The sequence below is a fragment of the Bactrocera tryoni genome, chromosome 3 (assembly GCF_016617805.1).
Source record: "Bactrocera tryoni isolate S06 chromosome 3, CSIRO_BtryS06_freeze2, whole genome shotgun sequence".
NCBI classification, from domain to species: domain Eukaryota; kingdom Metazoa; phylum Arthropoda; class Insecta; order Diptera; family Tephritidae; genus Bactrocera; species Bactrocera tryoni.
This window is the reverse complement of record NC_052501.1, coordinates 65323769-65339519: the sequence shown is the minus strand read 5'-3', so window position 1 is coordinate 65339519 and position 15751 is coordinate 65323769. Positions and strand designations below refer to the sequence as shown.

Genomic DNA, 15751 nt, shown 5'->3' with positions numbered 1-15751 from the left:
GAGAGTATACATATATGCCACGAACTTAATCATTACCAAATTTTACATTTAACCGCACTGTCAAAAACTCCTAATTTTATACATCGGCTGTCAAAAACTCATGACCAATTTTCTGCGCAGCTCGCAACGACAGTGTTGCTATCATTTATTTGCTGTCACTTCTGTCAGTTGCAAAGATATGCGGGTCGTAAGCTTGACAGTTAGGGTTGTGCAGTAGCAGAAGAAATGATAAAATTCACAAAAATTTAAAATTTTACGGTTAATGTACAAAAATAAACGATTAAACCAAAAAAATCGAAAAAAACATTGTAGTACCGTAGCTTTGACGCCAACGAATGAGCATAAAAGAAAACGCACAAAAATCAAAAAAGAAAAAGCAAAATTCAAATAGTGCTCTGTATCAACGCTTTCGCATTCACACTGCAACGTCACGCTTAAAGTATCACTTACAATTGCGTAAATAGGATTAGAGAGCATGCACGTACGGAAACCCGGCTGATGCAAATGTTTTTGCAGGTGGAAGTAGCCCTGATTCGCTTTTTTTCCAGTTTTCGCTTAAATTGCACGCAACTTGAACAACGCAACTGACTCGCAGGCAGCTCTAGCGTTTACGCAGCCACTCACTGCCATAAATGACACCTGATTCGTCGAAAAAATGGAAGCCACAATAAAGCTTTGGCATTGATGCAGTCTCGTAAACTGCGGTTAATTTCGAAAGCACTTTGCTAGTATCGCAGGCGGTAGAAAGTGAAGCGCTAAAATACATTATGTGAAATTAATCCGAGCAATTGTAGGCCTCAATTGGGAAATGTAACACGATAAGGCTTTCAAATTGGCATTAAGAGGAAAAATAAACAAGAAATTCAATTAAATAAAAGTTGAGACCATTTTTTTACTAATCGTATTTTTGTAGCAGTATAAAGGCGTCGAAAATTATAGTACTCTACCAGTTATTTAATCAGAATTATAAAGAGCATTGAATGTGTAATATCTTTCTGCTCAACAAAGGACCACCATAAAAGTTAAGTTTCTGACATTAAATTAAGTTCGCCGACTCAGACGATTGTCTTTAAATATGGCCCTCCAAATTTAACTCTATATATACATAGGATTTCCGAACATCGTTTGGTCTGTTGGCACATTCATTTTATTTTCCCATTATAAGTACTTCTCTCGGACCAACCCCTGTTTAAAAATCTGAACCACTATAAAATTTTCCGAAACGAATCGACAGTGATTGCAGAATAGATAACTCATATTTATGTCAGCGAAACCAAAGCTGAATATAACTAATGGGAAAGCCGCTAACCAATGTAAGCCGCAGTCCTAGACTCTGAATCCCTGTTACGTAGAAAATCGGAATTAACGCCAATTTTCATGCAGTCGAGAACTATCAATTTGTTATGTCTCTTCGTTTATTGGAAATATAGGTAAGGTTAGATTAAAAATATAAGTAAAGTTAAGTTCGGATAATAAGCCACGCATAGACTACTTTGGTCCTTTGCAACACCATATGGGGTTCAGTTCCTAGATCCAAGAGAAGTAGTCATCCGATAGGGTGCCTGCGCTTGACATGAATTTTATCAGACTCTGCGACCTCAATATCGATACCTCTTCCAGTGTAATCTTGCCAATGCGGGACAAGTGCACAAGAGATGCTCCATTGTTTCACTGGTGTTCTGCTCTAAGCATTTCCTGCAGTCTTTTCGATCTGTCAGCCCCATTCTGCAAGCGTGTGCTACGACGAGACAGTGACCAGTTAGCGATCAAGTTCCTACAGTCTCTTCTAACGAGCGTCAATAGGAATTTTGTGTACTTTTGCACGTGACTGTTGCATTTTTGCACCAAGGTAGGTGGTTCCATCAGATTTTGATTTTCTTTACCATGCTTCTGTCGAGAGTATATTAGCCATTCTTGGCAATCTCGTCCACTATATCATTGCCTTTAATGCTTTTGTGCCAAGTAAAGTTTACTTTTTTCTGGCAACACCTTTTCCTGCTGTCCTGCTGCGCAAGACACTACTGGCACTGGAATAGATTAGGCCAGAGGCCAGCAACACGGCTTTCATAATAGCAAAGACCTTAGGTTGAAATATACTGCAGTGGTCTGTCAACTTAAAAGGTTGCCTTATGCCTAAATGTGGACAGTGTATTTCCGCACAGTCATTTTTTTCTATGTCTACTTTGAACATTTTTTCCTAGTTGAAAAGTGGGATCATATAGTCGGTGTTGGCCCAACCGTCATTACCCACCGCGCAATGCGCCAAGGTTCTATATGTAAATTCTCCTGCAGCCAGTAGTCGTTCCGCCAAATGAATACAATACCATGTTTTTAGAAAGAGGAAGCGACTGTATAACGCTCTGAAAAAATCAAGTAATACTACACAATGCTCCTGTACTCCTTTAGGATGTATGGCTGTTAATAGTTTTAGTCTTTAGAAAAAGGGTATATGAAGAAAGGATGACCTATTTCTCCCGCTTTTAGTTATGGTGGTGAGAAATTTTATTATTTAAGACTTTCTACTTTATTTAAATGATGAACGGTATTGACAGCATTGGATCCTTTTCATAATTTTCAAAGCTTGGTCTTGATCACTTACAATTTTAAGTTACTTTCTATATACCTCTAAAAGTATCAGACTTGTGATGTAAAGAATACTATCCAAAGAGAACGTCCCCTTTCCACACAAACGAATTTACTCACAGCAAATAGTAAATAAAATAAAATTGATCTAAATAAACTTGCACAAATACCCCAAGTTATGCAAGAATGGCATGAAGATTATACCGAAAGGACAAACACAATGATAACAGCTTCATTCCAATTCGGATATTTCTAATTAATTATGCTGTGCACTAGTTGCGGCAATCTTACGATTTTTACCAAATAGAGAGGAATATATTTGCTCCTAATTTCAAAAGATGAAAACCGATGCAACTGACGAATCTTCACGATGTTACAAAATTTTAATGAACTAATGGGAGCATAAATTATATCTACATTTACATATATATTTGTCCGGGGTAAGCTCCTAAGCTACTAATCCAATTTTAGTACACTTCAGCACACTGTGTGCAGTTCCATCCAGCTTAAAAGAGAAGATAGTTTATATCTCAATTATGTTAAAAGAAAAAAATTAGTATAGAAAAAAGTTATTTGTGAAAAAGAAAATGTATTCAAAATTCAAAAAAAGGAAGATTGTAATTTTCCGTAAAATCGCAAATGCCAAGAAAAATATCGAAACTCAAAAATTGCTGAAAGCATTGTATAAAACAATGCAGGGTTTAAACTCTAACGATGAAATTTTCAGAGTGTGCTGGTGTAAAAATGTTTTAATCTTCAAAATATCACCGCAGATATTCTCGAATCACCCATTTTTACTGGGAAGTTTAAAGGATAAATAGTTCTATCTATTAATCAGCAGACCCCTTCAACAGGGCATCAAGGGCATAACTTTAGCCGAATTTAAGAAAAAGTCCCAAAATCAAAAATATCAACTTTCAGTTTAGATTTTGAAAATACAATATTTTTTCACTTGACAATTATTTGTATTAAAAATTTTCGAACTTAAACTTCAAGTACAATTTCCTAAAATCTTACACCGGCAATAACGTTTTTGTCTTTGTTCGTAGATAACCATAAAATAATTAACATTTACCATAGCCACAGTAACATGTGACCGGATTTACTGATTATTATTATAAACTACAAGTAGATATACAAAATTCTGAATATTTTTTTTATTTTTCAAATTTTTAGTTTTGTACACAAAAATCGTTTTTAATGATATAAAAAATTCAAACACTATCTATGCAAACGTCAAATACAATAAAGGTCTCTAATTGTTAGTGTTACTTGCACAGAACAAATAGTGTTATCATAATTAAATCTAAATTTCAATTAAGCGGGCATTCGCCACCCTTTGCAAACTAATTCGTACTGCTGACTGCCGTTAACACGCGCAGAACTGTCTGATTTCGCGGCTTGCTACCCACTCACGGACATATAAATACACTCAATTACAGTTATTTACGTATATTCGTATATATTGGATTTGCCGCTTATGCATGTTACACAGCAATTTTAACAGCTTTGAACAGAGCTTTTCAATTTAGCCGACAGGTTGCATGCAACACTATAAAACAATACACAACAGCGAGAGGCGAAAATGAAAAGCAAACCAACACCAAATACAAAAATTAAAACAAACAGAAAAGTAAAAGCAAAAGCAAAACGAAGAAATAAAACAAAAAACTGAAAACAAAAACAAAAACAAAACAACGAAATGAAATCATGAACTTGACATACAGCCGCTGCCACTCATTGACATACATTCGTTCCATTACAACGGTTGTGCCTACTTCAGCACACGTGCCATCACAGCTAGCAAAGCTATTTTGGAATTCATGGCAGCAACTTCTTCGCAGTTTGAAACTTTCGACATGCCATACCACACCAGCCAAGGTAAATTTTATTGCGGGTAAGAATTGCTAAGGGATTCGCTCAGATTTACGGGATAGTAAATGAGTAGCTGGCAACATGTGTGGGCCAAAGGAACTTTATGGGAAAACGATATAAAATGCTATGTGGGCGGCACAGTAATTATTTTGCTGTAAATTTTGACAAAACTGCTTGGTTAAATAATTGCCACGCTATACCTCTATTCTTAATGTTTTAGTCTTATCCCCACAGATTATTTATTTTGGGAAATATTATAACTTCTGGAGTTCCAACATGAGCTTCAGTTTGCGTCATATAGTTTTATCCGTTTACAACAGCGCACCGGTCGTTCTTCCCTTTCACTGTTTGGATCAAATTGAAGATTCCAAGTATAGTCAATGTCGTCGTTTATCTCGTACAGCTCATCGTTCCGTCGACTGCGGTATTCGCCGTTGCCAAGGTGAGGACCATAACTCTTCCCCGGAACCTTTCTCTCGAAAACTCGTGGCGGCGACTCATCAGATGTTATTGTCTGATCCTCCGCAGCATAAAGCAGAACGGAAATGATGAGGGACTTGTAGAGTTTGGTTTCTGTTCGTCGAGAGTGGACTTTAATTCTCAATTGCCTACTTAGTCCAAAGTAGCAGCTGCTAGCAAGAGTTATTCTGCGTTACATTTCGAGACTAACGTTTTTCTTGGTGTTAATACTGGTTCCAAGAAAGAGTAATAATAAATTATCTACGACCTCGATGTTATGACTGTCAACAGTGACGTGGAAGCCAAGTCGCCAGTGCGACGACTGTTTGTTTGATGACAGGTGATATTTCGTCCTGCCCTCGTTCACCACCAGACCCTTTTGCTTCACTTTCTTAACAAACCTGAAGAAAGCAGAACTAACAGCGCGATTGTTATAGCCAATGATATCGATGTCATCCGCGAACGCCTGCTGTTGTACATTCTAGTAGAAGATTGTACTATCTATTCTCTATTCAATTCTGTAGCTCGAATTATTTACTTCAGCAGTAGATTGGGTGGGGTGTCGCCTTGTCTGAAACCGGCTGGTAGAGGTTCTTCCTTATCCTGACGGAGCTTTTGGTATTGCTCAACGTCAGCTTACATAACATTTATTTTGAGGGTATACCTAATACAGACATCGCGTCATAAGGGCAGCTCCTTTTCGTGCTGTCAAAAGCAGCTTTGAAATCGATGGAGAGGTGGCGCGTGTCAATTCTCTTTTCACGGGTATTTTCCAAGATTTGTGTGTTGTCGATTTTTCTGGCCTGAAACCTCACTAATAAGATCTAATCAGTTTGTTGACGTTTGGCTTAAATCCTTCACAGAACACGCTCGATAAAACCTTATAGGGGATGTTGAGAAGGCTAATCCACGGTAGTTGGCGCTGATTGTGGGGCCTCCCTTTTTGAGAATTGGGCAGAGCACACTTAAACTCCAATTGTCGGGCATGATTTCGTCCAACCATATTCTTCAAAGAAGCCGATGCATATCAGTTCATCTCATGTTTGATTAGCTCGGCCGGCAATCCATCGGCCCCCGCCGCTTTGTTGCTCTTCAGACGGGTAATTGCTATTCGAACTTCTTCTTGTTCGCGCAATAGAACGTCTCGTTATCGATTAGGGAATCGGGTTCACCATATCCTGGTGATATGCTTTCGCTGCCATTTAGCAGTCTGGATATGTGTTCCCTCGCTAGTTTCAGTACATATATTATGCGCATCAGTCGCGAGATCACCTCTAGGGGTTCTACAAGAGCATCTATCATGTGGTTATACAGTACTTTAAATAACTTTGTTAAAATAAAAGTGAGCCTTGGTTCCAGACGTATTTAATTTCCTCCATGCTTTTGCAAAAGAATCCTATACGATCGTCACCAGTTTCTGTAATTTTTTCCAAGGCACAACTGGTTAGGATAAAGTTCAAAATATTTTTGATAGTTAGAGTACTAATTTTGCATGAAGACTTGCATTTAAATGCTTTCAACTGCGCTTTGAAGAAATTTTTTTTGAAAATTTTGAAGACATATGTATTTCTGCAAACTAACTACTGAACTTTCATAATAGTTTTGAAGATATTAAGATAATATAACCGTAAGCCTGAAATTTCAATACTTGAAAATAGCAACTTAGACCAACCCTTTAGCTACTGGCAAAAGCCGTTAAACTACTTTATGCAACCAATTTAAAGCCTTTAAACGTAACTAATCGCTCAACAAGTGTTCGGTCAATAAAAAAAGAATACAACTAATTTTCAATATGTACTTTAAAAGTAATCATGTACAAGACTTATGCGTATGTATGCGCATAAAAACTTAACCCAGACACAACAATTTCCATAGCGTGTGCTACTACATCCTGTCATAACTGTAAACTACACAAGGAAAACAAGAAACCGCCAAAAGCAATAAAAAAGCCAACGATGAGCCGTCAAACTAAAAGAACAAAAACAACAAACTGCATAGAAGCAAGGGGTATACAGAAAACAGTAACAACAATGTTTGTTTAACAAAAATTCCTTCCCGTTAGGCGGTGCGAACGGGCTGCACAACTCAACTAGCGGGTACTTTGAAATAGCTGTAAAAAAAAGTCTGTACATTTTTTTTGTCCAGAACGAACTGAAGCTAAGAGACAACGCACAGTGATTCACAATGGGTGAGCTTCAGCAAAAAATCGTTGTTGGATCATTTGACTCGAATCAATCTTGATATCTGACTCATTGGGTGGCCTCTAAAGTGATCATGTGTGGATAACCCACAAAGTTATCATACAAAGATGGGACCTTGTTCAAACCAAACTAAGGTGACATAGCAAATGTTTTTCCTCCCAACTCAATATGTGGCAAATAATTTAAACCCTAGTAAACTCTGCTCAAAAAAAGTGAAAAGATCTAAGACCACTCAAAACCTACATGGTTACATATAATATTACATACTTTGATAGCTGAACTTCTAAAACCTGACAATGAATCCAATGCTTTTCCGATCCAGTTCTTATCCGTTGCAAAAATGAAAAAAAACGACAGAGATAAAGCGTTAACTTCGATTGTACTAAAGCTATAATCCCCTTCACAAACTTAACTTGATCTGAGAAGATACCTCGAAATTTTAATCATTGAAGATACCTCGTTAAATTACAAAAGTTTTCCATGTAAACATGATTCTGATTGTTCCGTTTGTATGAGACTTATATGCTATAGTGAACCGATATCGCCGGTTCCGTCAAAAAATTTCAGATCGTGTACATATTTTATAGGATCTTCGACGTTACCTTCTGGGTGTTTGTGGAAACTTTTATATATCCTGTTCAAGATATAGAAATCCGTAAAAAACCCAGCTCTATATCCGATCCTGAGTTTTCAACCTTGTAACATTGGTCAAAACCTCTTTGAGAGTTTGTTTATGGGCATAAGTTTGAGCAGTAGTAGATTTACTCTAGCCATAACACAATACACTCGTAAGGTTACTCCCTGTTAAAACAGGGCTTCATACATAAGATATAAGTACAAATATATATTTTAGTTTATAAACATATTTTATAGGATCATCGACGTTTCCTTTTGGAAGTTACAAATTTCGTGGCAAACTTTAATACATAGATCCTATTCAAGGTATAGAGATCCGTACTAAGAAACCCAGCTCTATATCCGATTCTGATGTTTCAACCTTGTCATATTGATTAAACACTCTTTGAGAATTTCTTTGCGAGCATAAGTTTGAGTAGTAATAGGTTTACTCCTTCCAAAGCGCAATATCATTCCTAAAGTTACGCCCTGTTTGAAGATTTGGTTTAAGGTAATTTTTAGCGTAGGATACATTGTAGACCATAAGTCAAATTATAAGGAATATTTGACCTATGATAATAGCTACCGAAGAAATTCATAAATCAAAAACATTTTTAGTTTAGGTCAGTGCTTTTAGGTCACGGTACATATCAAACCATTACTATGTATGTAATGAAGTACCACTCATTCCTAGAACTAACCTCACAAGAACAGAGAACACAATTATAATATTTATACCCACAATTCTGTCATTTCTCCCACATAAAACCTTAAAATACAATTGCCAATAATTCATCATTATTGTCCACAGTGCCGACTAGACAAGCAAATGTATAAGCGAAACAATTTCCCCATATAAACAATTTTCGTAGAACCTCCAAAGCGTACGCGAGTGTGTTTTGTGTAATATGAATGTATGAAGTATTGTAGCGGGGTTGAGTATGTCAAGAGGGCGTAACGCACAACCGGAAGTAAAGCGTGAAAATGCCAACATTGTGGTAAACATTGTGAAACGCCTAAAACTATGTTTCTGAATATTTTCGCTTTGAGTTATGAGCTCACATACCGTATTATATGGCTGTGTTGTACGGTTTTTTTCGTTCGTAGCAATTTTGTAGCAAAGTTAGTGAACCAGTAAGAAATCATAAGCTGTCACCATATTGAAAATTTGTTCCTTTTTATTTATTGCAATTTGCCAATTCTCTATTTTTAGTAGTCTAGCACTTTAACGCCGTCACGATTTGCTGATTTTGCCTGTCAATTCAAGCGTTGACTTTGCTAACTTTGCTAACTGTTAGGTGACGCGAATGTTAAAATACGCCACATGCGACATCAGTGGTTAGGCTGACTTGTTGGTGGCAAAATTGTTAAGCTCACTTATCGGTTTATCTGTGACGGGCACACTTGTAGGTAGTACATACGAGTACTCTCACTGGTGGTCGGAAACTTTTAATATGTCTGCTTGGAAGTCGATGTACATGTGTGTACGCGCGCATTTAATTTGCGATTGGTTTTTCAACTCACTCAGTCATCGAATTAGCATTGATTACCTGAGTAATGTGCGTAATGAAATAACAATTAATTGCATTACATTTGCATTCGCTGTGAATTTACTTATTGCCATTTACGTGTATTTGACTTAATACAATGAAAGTCCAAAGGCTTTAAATACTTTTGTAGCAGGCTGACCTAACATTGAACATTTTCCTATATATTTCATTTATTTACGTTTCTTTTGGATTTTCATAAACAATAGAGGCTGCTATATATATTTCTGGCCTAGGCAAAACTAAGTGTTGCCAGGTGCAGTCTGACATTTCCATTGGAAAGTTTGACATTTTTTAGCACAACATCACTCAGAACGTTTTGTCATTTAATCGTGAATTGTTTTATTTACAGGGAATTAAAAAATTCATCTCGGCCAAAAAATGGAATTAACTCGTGAAAATTTTCGTGCGATCATTTTTCACAACTTTCGACGTAGATTATCACGACAAGAGAGCATCGATGAACTAAAATCTTTGTATGGCTATGAAGCACCATCCCATAGCACTGTGAAAAACTGGTACAACGAATTCAATCGTGGCCGACGCTCGCTCAAAACGAGTTCCGTGAAGGTCGTCCAAAAACAGCCGTTGTGCCAGATAACATCGATGCCGTACGTGAACTGATAATGCAAGACCGTCATGTAACATACCTTCAGATAGAAGCATGCCTATGCATTTCTCCCACCAGCATACATTCGATATTGCATGAACACCTGGCCGTAAAAAAGGTTTGTTCTCGTTGGATCCCGCACAATTTGACAATCGCTCAAAAAAAGACTCGTGTGGATTGGTGTAAAGAAATGCTGAAAAAATACGATCGCGGTGCTTCAAAAGACGTTTATAAGATCGTCACAGGTGACGAATCATGGATCTATGCGTATGAGCCCGAAACAAAACAGTAATCGACCGTGTGGGTCTTCCAAGACGAGCCAAATCCAATGAAAGTTGTTCGTGGAAGAAGCACTTCGAAGCAAATGATCGCCTGTTTCTTCGGCAAAACTGGTCATGTGGCGACTGTTCCGCTTGAGCAACGTAGGACGGTCAATTCTGAGTGGTACACCACCATTTGTTTGCCTGAAGTCTTCGGAGAAATTCGAAAAACGAACAAGAGAAGACGAATCATTGTGCACCATGACAATGCGAGCTCTCACACATCGGCTCAAACCAGCGCCTTTTTGACCGGCCAAAACGTCGAATTGATGGGTCATCCGCCGTACAGCCCTGACTTGGCACCCAATGACTTCTTTTTATTCCCACACATCAAGAAAATAATGCGTGGTCAACGATTTTCGTCGCCAGAAGATGCTGTTGAAGCATTCAAAAACCATGTTTTGGAGGTGTCTCAATCGGAGTGGAAAAAGTGCTTCGAAAATTGGTTTGAGCGCATGCAAAAGTGTATAAATCTTGATGGAGAATATTTTGAAAAACAATAAAACCATTTTCGTTGATAAATATTCCTATTTTCATTATTAGGCCAGAAATATATATAGCAGCCCTCGTAATATCTGATATTTTCAAAATCTCAGAGTCAATATACTAATATTTATTCGGTAATTTCGATTTTGAGACTTAAATTTCAAATCTGTGCCTCTCCATTATATTCCACTTACAGATTCCGATCTAATCCAATCCAAAGATCCCAAATATTTGTTCAGCAAAATAAATATGCTTGAGATAATCTCACAGGAAAGGAAGCATTTATTTTATTATTGTGTATAATACTGAAAACTTTGATGTCATAAAGAATAATTAGGGATATTAAAGCCAGATTTTATGAGAATGTAAGCACAACAGTCAGAAATATAATAAAGTCTGAAATTCAAATATTTGAAACCACCTAGAAACAATAGAGCTTATTTATGCTTTGCTATAAATATACTCACGAACTGCGTTTCTCACTGACTTCTTTTTTCTCTTACTTCCCTCTCTTTCTCTCTCTCTCTATCTCTTTCCTTCTTTTTTATCTATTTTTCCATATCTTTGGTTCTGCTATAAATAACTAACAGACTTTACTAGTATACTATTTCAGTGAAACATTCGCTTTAATCACAGCAAACAGCTAATGCACGGTTGCGTTGTCAGCTGACTTACTATCCTCCATTTACCTGTCCTCCCTTTGATTCACAGACAATAATGTTTTGAAGCAGGTAACCTTGTGCGTGTCCTTAAATTATCGATTTGCCATTGACATGCATGTGAATCCTTAATGAATGTGGAACGCCACAAATGATAGAAAGCAAATAGAAATGTACTTCAATTCAAAAGAGTATATAAAAAACACTTATTTTTAAAGTTATTATTTTTGCTAAGTGACACTATTATTACTGTTTTCATTATGGATAACTACATAAGTACCCTGGCTGACAAAATGTCACAACTATATCAATGAGAAAGAAGGTCGTGCAGGGAAGTTATTTGCATAAATATGTAAATATTTAAAAATAAAGAGTTCACCTTCGTGTCAATCCGGATGTTATACTATATGTTTGTTATATGGAGGTTAGGTCAAATTTTCTCGCAATTTGAATTTCCATTTTAGGCACAAAGATACTCTGTTATCGTTCTCTCATTTTGATTGCGATATCACAAGTTGTCTTTTTATTTTTTTAGTAGTGTTTAGCATATCATTTTGGAAAGACTTATGTCAGAACAACATTTACAAATCGTTCAACTTTGTTACAAAAATTCACATTCTGTAAAGATTCTGTAAATCTCTGTATGATCAACATAATCCTAATGAGCGTACTATTCGCAACATTATCAACCATCTTGAGACCCAGCATTCATTATTTGATAATAAACAAACCGAGAATAGCACGCATTGAATAAAATAAAGTAGCCGTAGCTGAGAGTACTCCAAGACCGTGGGTAGTCGTTTCGAAACTGTTCGTTGCAACTCGGAATGGCAAATGGAACGACTTATCTTATTTTACCTCGAAATCTTAAATTGACAGCGTACAAAATACAGCTTGTGCCAGAACTGGAGCCGCTCGATCTTCTGAAGCCACATCGCCTCGCTCCATTGGCTTTTGAAAATTTCCCAGAAGATCTGACGTTTTCGAGCAAAATTTTCATCAGTTAAAAGGCACATTTCTGCCTCAATGGGTATGTAAATAAACAAAACTGCCGCATTTGGGAGAAAGAAACAACGGCTTGGTGTGGTTTGTGGGCCGGTGGAATCAATGGTCCATATTTTTTCAAAAATGATGCCGGTGGCAACGTAACAGTCAATGTGAGCATTATTACGCCATTATAACCAACTATTTGATGCTTGAAATTTAAGTTCGTGATCTCGGCTCTATTTGGTTTCAAAAAAACGAAGCCACTTCCCACACAATGCATCAACCAATGGATTTATTGAGAGAACATTTCGGTGAGCAGATAATTTCACATTTTGGGATGGTCGATTGGTCACCAAGATCGTGTGATATGACACCGTTATACTTTTTCCTATGATGATATGCAAAGTCTATGCGGACAATCCCGCTTCGATTCAAACCTTGAAGCAACGCATTATGCGTGTCATTCGCCAGTTACAAGTCGAAATGCTCGAACAAGTCATCGACTCAAAGGATGGACCACCTGAGACGTTGCCGCCAATATAAGAATTGAAATAGATAATCATCAAAAAATAAATGCCGAGAACTGTTCTTTCGAATGATAATAAACATTCCCCATTAAATTTGAAGTTTTCTGTTTTTCTTTAAAGAAGTAGGGAACCTCGAAATGGATCAACATTTAATTGAACTTTTTAAATAAAAACGCTATTATCTCAAAAACCAGCGGCAACCATATATATATATTTTTTTTTTCTTGATCTAGAAGACATCGTCCATCCGTACATACCCGCTTTAACCCCAAAGTCGGGGGAGGCTAGTTTAAAATTTACCCCAAACAACAAATAGCATATTTACACTCTGTTACAATGTAACAGTTATTAACGGTTTCTGGCTTCATTGGCGATTGTCTTTATCGCTATTCGCCTTATAGCCCTATTTAAAGGTTTACGCTGGATATAATAACTCTCATTAAGTTTATAATGTCTAATTGCGGCTCCAAGATGGCGTGCTGCGCCTTAACAAAAAAAAAAATTTAAGAAGGCCGTGGCTTTAATTATTGAACAAAAAATGTCGTCTCTATATGATTCTACATTGACAAATCTTGAGTTTTTTGCAGCTAAATATGGATCAATGATAAAACGGTGCCATAATCTACCGTAGACTGTCAGGCGTGAAGTTACTGCAAAAATTAAATCGAAAACCACACAAGGTCATTATTCAATTTCCCATCACTATAAATAATTTCCTTTGTTCGAAGTGAAATTAAAAGCAATAAATTCATTAAAAAAATACTACTAAAAACCGTAGGACTCACTTTCGGGAGAAATAATTGCTTATCAAAGATCAGTTTTAGAGCCCCTATTGTAAAAGTTTTGCTTTTTTAAAAAAAAATCAGAAAAATATATGATTTTTAGAGAAAAACCCCTTGCCCCTTTCAAGCAACTCTTAAGGTTTAAACATACCATAAGATTATAAATTTTTAATTTTATTTCAATCTATTAACCTGATTTTCGCTAAGGTCTTATACTTTTTTCCTATATCTTAATTTGGTCAGGCATAAGAACACGTGGTAGCATACATTTCAGCGCATTATCGACAAAGTTTAGCGAAGTCACACACCCACTGAGGTAATCTTTACCTAATTAGCTTCCTCATTTTTATTTAAATAAGCGACTTTGTTTATCAAAATATTTAAATTGTATTTTTATTTTATTTAAACATTTATACGTATGTATGTATATATAGGTTCCCACCGATTAAGTGTAACATCTCTGCTACTTTAAACGCATACACACTCGTGTAAAAAGTCAAAAGCCAAAATTAATGACATTTGCTGCTCTGCAGTTGATGAAGCTGTCATATAAATATGTCATAATTGTCATTATTTACACACATACGCCCGCATATAGTTACATATATTGACTTTGTTACCCCAATGCTTGTCCTTTCGGCCCATCTCTGTGCTGCTCTCTTCTCAACATATTATATTCCCTACTGTTTGCGCCTACATTTTTCCTGTCGTCGGTTTTTATTAATATGGTCGCTGTCAATGTTGGCATTTATGTTGATTAACTGACACATTTAAATGTGGTAACAACAGTCACGAAAAATGCTCACCATTTGCATGGCGAGAGTATAAAGCGCCATGCCTCTTAATGGGCGTGTGTGTGTGTGTGTGTAATTACGTGCCGCGCAGGCACTCGATTGTGTGTGAATGATAAATGTTCTGGAGACGCATTTATAAACTAATAGCTATTATAAACATTAATATGCGCTGGGGAAAAGTATATGTAATGTGGCGCAAATATTTTCATTTAAGCCAAAAATTGGTAATGAGGACATATATGTAGGTGCTGGTAACTGGAAAATGGGAGATCTTGTTAAGGTGTGATTGAAAATTAAGTAAATTATGGTATAAAGTGTTTATTAAATTTATATTAAAATGTGCATATTTTCATGACCTAATTAATTATCTTTTGGGGTTGAATCAGCTGTCTGTGGTACATGTTCTTGGTAAAATAAAATCAGTCATCAAAAAGCTCCCAAAGTTAAAATAATTAGGATTTTTCCAAACACTTTTTCCTAAGCGTGAACTTCAAGTGATAAATTGCTGAGGAGTTGCCGGTCAATATAGTTATTTTTCAGAGAGAGTGAGAGAGAGTCATATCTAGTTATAAATTCAGTTATTAATTCAATTATATTATCAGTTATTAATACAGTTATATATTCAGCAACTTGCATTCGGTCGAAGGCACTGAGTCATTAAAGAAAGGTTATATATTCACTCACTCGCATTCAGTCGAATTCATACGTCGAAGGCACTGAGTTATTAAACAAGGCCTGATAAGTCTTAGTTTTTCAAAAAATATAAAAGTACTAGCGACTAGCGAATACTTCACTTCAAGTTTACATTTAGAATCTGTTATTAGCTTATTTGAAACTTTTAAAAATAGATCTTAAATATAGATATGTAATCGACTTTAGACAGATACCTATGACCAGGTTTACATCTGCTCAACACCAAAGAAGTCTATCGATTCCAATCGGTCAAATTGGCATGGAAAATTGATTTCTATTGCGCCGACAACTAACAATCAAGCAAATAAAACAAAATAATAAACGAAAAGTAAAAGCAGCAAAGTCAACAAGTCAAAGCTTTAGCAAAAGAAAGCTAAGGGAAACTAAAAACACAAAGTCATCACAGTGCAGAAAGCAACCGGCACTAAACAAACAAACAAAAAACCAAACAAAACAGAAAAGGTATAATAAAAATAAAAAGCAACAACAAAACCAAAATACGAAAGTTTAATGTAAACCATAATCAACGAAAGCGAGTTGGCAATTAAATATTGAAATTCACCGCGGTAAATATGAGTGTAAGCAAGGCATAGAAAGAAATGAGAGCGCCGAG

General features: G+C 36.4%; 1 protein-coding gene across 3 annotated transcripts in view; it reads right to left on the bottom strand.

The window, feature by feature from the left end:
- Positions 1-15751, bottom strand: part of LOC120770916 (calbindin-32) — a 250288-nt gene that overhangs the window by 208687 nt on the left and 25850 nt on the right. The window lies entirely within an intron of this gene.